Raw genomic sequence first — 4,522 nt, 5'->3', positions numbered from 1 at the left:
CCCCAATTACAGAGGAAGGCAAAAAAACCCTACAATCCACACAAATCCATACCCCAATTATGGTGACTGATCTGGCCCTGAGTAGAGAGACGAGAACCTCTAGTCAAGGAACCTCCAGTCTGGGTCCCAGAAGAAGCACTGGCACAGCCCAGTCAAAGTATCCAGCCTTGACTGTACCTAACACCCAATGCCTCTGGGAAGGCTTAAAAAAGTTCTCCTGACATGTTGTATCTTGCAGTTGTCCACAGTGAATTTCATCCTGTTAGCTCTAGCTCAGCTACCAATCTGTCATGATCCTTCTGAATTGTGCTCATGTTTTCTAATGTTTACAATCCTTCCCAGTTTTGTGTCATCTGCAAATGTGCTCAAGAAGCTTTCTGTGCCAGCATCCGAATAATTAATAAACACCTTGAACAGCATCAGGCCCAGGACAGACCTCTGTGGGAATCCACTCAAAACCTTCTGCCATTCTGACATGGACCTGTTAATAATTGCCCTTTGCTTGCAGGTAAATATTAGTCTTAGGGCTGTTAAACTGTGCTTCATCTTTTATGCCTAATGATACAGAGAACTGTGGTAGTAAGGATTGCAAATGATCCATAGTTACCAAACTAACCTTTGAAAATTATGACTGAAAAAATTTCAGAAAGAAATTCAAACCCTACCAAATTAGCCATGATATTTATAAACTCTGCCAAAACATTGAGGAGTCTGTCTGAGAGCTTTGCAGGGTCACATTTTCAAGTGATTCCTATCTTCTGTACAGTTCAGCTTCCATTCATGAACACTACAATACCAAGATTTTTTAATTTTTTTTTCCTGTTTCAGGTACACAGACCTAGTCTGGGCATGAGGAAAAATGCATGCACATGGAGCTTGCAAGCATGCAAGTGTGGGGCACAGAAGCATGTGCCAATCTGAATCACAGTAGTTGCCATTAAACATGAAACCCAGTAAGGGACAAGCTGAGGTACAGAGGGAAAGAAAGGGAAAACAGTGGTATCTGTGAAATGGCACATCATGAAGACACAAGAGAGGGGTGTGTGAGGGGAATATGCAGGGAAGCTGGGTCAAATATGAGATCTATTTCTGTCTTCTCTACAACTGAGCGTCCATTCATGTACACTCCAATACCAAGATATTACCTATTACCAGGCAAAGTATCAGGAGGTTAGATATGCCATTTGGAAGTAGTCAGCATTTAGAATAAGCAATAAACAGTTTACAAAACAGATACAACTCATTCAAGTTTCTCCTTAGGAAATACTACTAAAAAGAACTGGTTGGGATGTTAAATCCTCTGTTAATCAACCTAATCTCCTTAAGCCAGTTCTGACTCTTACCTGTTAAAAGGCATGTTGTGCTGCTGGTGGTGGTGCTCATAGTTTCATACTCCAGTTACAAAACATTCTTTCAAGCCCTTTAGAAGGTTTATAATTTCACAGTTTTGATTAAGCTTTGCCTAAAACTTGGCTTGCAGACCTGTTATGTTAATGTTTTTGCATACTTGTAAAACAGCTGCTACATTCTTGGGCTGCATTTGAGTGTTGCATGAAGAGATTGCTATATACGTCTACAAAGTGTTCAGGGATCCTGCTCAAGGAAGTAACTAAACAAATGAAGGACATTTTCTAAATTGCTCCTATTAAAGCACAGGATAATAAGCCAGTTGAGGAACTGAGATATTTTTTATGTCAGGATAATGTTCTAATATCTTCTACCTTAGAGCAAAACCATTATTATATCCTTTTTTAAACCCTCTTATTGCTTAAATGTTTGCTTTTTCAGCTGAAGGTATCCATTCTTGGCTCAGAAAAATGAGAGTGTTATACATAAGGTGTAATTTTGAAAAAAAATCCCTACAACCTGAGAGTGAAAAGTTTGATCTATTATAAAAATATTCTATTTATGTCACTTAATACAGAGACATTGCAGAACAGTTGCAGCTGAAACTTGACCTTGGCACAGCACTCACTGAGGCTTATTACAGTTCTGTGGCTGGAGGATTTTAAAAGTAGAGTTAAGAATACCTCTGTGTATGCTTGGTTGGCATTTGCTAGGATTTTAATGCAGTGCACAGAAGCCTCCCCTTCCAAGTATCTATGAAAATTCCCTTTTGTCTATATGGATGAGCAGATGGGCAAAGACAGGGTTCTTACTCTCAAACTAGGGTAATCTGCATAAGAAGCAGTGTCAGAAATAGGTAGAAATCCCTTTGAAATCAGTAGAAAGACTAAAACTGACTCCAGTGGTATTTGGTTCTAGCCCTGCAGGTATCATGGAAGGCACAGTTATAATCTCAACAACAACAACAAAACAAATCCTGACCACAAGGAGAAGATCAACGAAACTCATACTCCCCCAAATATTTATGTATTTTAATAAAATTTTCTTTTTCTAAACTTTTTTCAGACAAATATTTGTTTGGGCAAATATAGAAACAAACTCCAACACTTTAGTAGGTTGGATTTACCACCTACTTACAAAGGAAATAATATACAGCAACTCTTAGAATTTATCATCTGTACTATCAATTTATGTTTACATAATTTAATATTCAAACAATCTGGCTAGAGACACTGGATTACAAGGCTGATGAATATATATCAGCTGGGACTGCCTTCACATCTTTGTAATAGCTTATACCTGGTCTACTTAATATACCTACACTTTGTTTCGGTATATTCTTTTAAACTTCCCTGTGTATTCTTTTATACATTCTTGCCCTAGTATTACCATCTTCATTATTTACTCAGTCCAGTCTCCTTCCTTTTTGGATTGTCAAATGATCCTCTTTTTATGCCCTTTATTCTTTACCACTTCGTCATCTGGGGGAACTTCATGTGCTTCTTAGACTGGTGCTTCATCTACTGGTTCTGTCTCAACTGCCTTACATTTGCTATGATCACATAGACAAGAGGTGTTGGTTGGAGGGGTGGCTATGAGAGCAGAACCGTGCTCCACATCCTGTGCAACTGCAGGCCCCACACAAGAACCTGATAACTTCACCACAATGCCATCTCAGTGTCATTCAGGATGGTAACTGTGAACCATACTGCCTCAGGTTGACAGCCAGCTGTGTCCAGATGCTGTTGTAAGAGAGGACAAAAAAAAAAGATCCTGGTGATCAACGTGACTATCCCAGTTGAGATGCTTTCACTGACATTTCACCAAATGCAAACCTCTGGCTAATTCCCCAGGACAACGTGTCAGTGCAGATGCTGACTGTTGGGAGACTTGGAGCATGGGACCCAAGCAATGAAAGCATTCTGCAAGCCTGCAGTGTACCCTGCCACTATTAGAAACTGATGAGGTGCCACTTTGAATCTAATACATCTGATGGTTGCGAGACATCTACCTCGAGAATCTCAGAGACCATCGCCAACATGAAGACAGCTGGTTGAGACAATCTATCAGAAGTCAGACTGAAGAGATGGACTGCAACCCTCCAAACGTGCCACAATCTCACAACAACTGTTTAATGCTCTTGAACATTCCCATACCAGTGTCTAGGAATATCTTACTGCCTTACAATTCTGTACTGATGTGGTTACCATGCATGGGGTCTGGTCTCTCTCCTTCCATAGCATCATGTCAGACCCTCTTAACGGTGGGCTAACATAGGCTGCAGGACTAAGTTCATGCCTAAAATTACGCTAATGGACAACAACTATGCTAATAGAACCAAATACCACAGGAGTCAGTTTTAGTCTTCCTACTGATTTCAAAGGGTTTTCTACCTATTCCTAACACTGCTTCTTATACAGATTACCCTGGTTTGAAAGTCCACCAATGCTAATGGAAGTGGACTTTGGTTTGGGAGTATCTCTCATAGATGAAAACACATTCTTTCAGTTGTTTTGGTACTCTCTCCCCAAGTTAGTGAAACCTGAGTGTCACCTGTGTGACTACAATGGAGTAGAGGGTCCCATGTTGTCTTCCAAATCCTCAAAACCATGTAAAACAAAGTTTTTAACATTTTCTAATAAAGTTGTGTGTGTTCTGTCTACAAGGACTGCTGTCTTTGCTTTCAGCTGTAGGAAGGAATTCCTGTTTTAAATACTCTTCTGGATCTCCTTTCTCCATACCTTTTGGGAGTACTCTTATTCTTCTATTTGTTCTTTTGTCCTATTGTGTTTTCCTTGCACTGTCCTTTTCAGGCCAAAGCCTCATGTTCAGCACTGCAGGGTTCAGTTTGCTTTGTGGCAGATTTGCATCACTGGGGACTCCATGTTCTCTGCCATGAGGAGCCAGAGGCATTCTTGGTTCCTCTCCCTCCACAGGACTGGACAGGGTCAAGTCAGAGGCAGAGCAAATATAAGATCTGCATACATGTACTGATACAACTGTTAAGATCCACTCTAGATATGATTCCAGAGAGTTATAATAATAAATGACTGTTAGTTCTACACAGCAGAGCCCAGAGTGTTGTTGCTGAACATATCAGTTCTCACACAATTTCCTATCACTTCAATTTTCTCTGCAAGTTCCTTTTCTTCCCCCCCCCCCCCCCCCCACCAAT

Source organism: Gavialis gangeticus, unplaced genomic scaffold (assembly GCF_001723915.1).
Source record: "Gavialis gangeticus isolate Ggan-Ray unplaced genomic scaffold, GavGan_comp1, whole genome shotgun sequence".
Classification (NCBI taxonomy): domain Eukaryota; kingdom Metazoa; phylum Chordata; order Crocodylia; family Gavialidae; genus Gavialis; species Gavialis gangeticus.
This window is presented reverse-complemented; position numbering follows the sequence as displayed.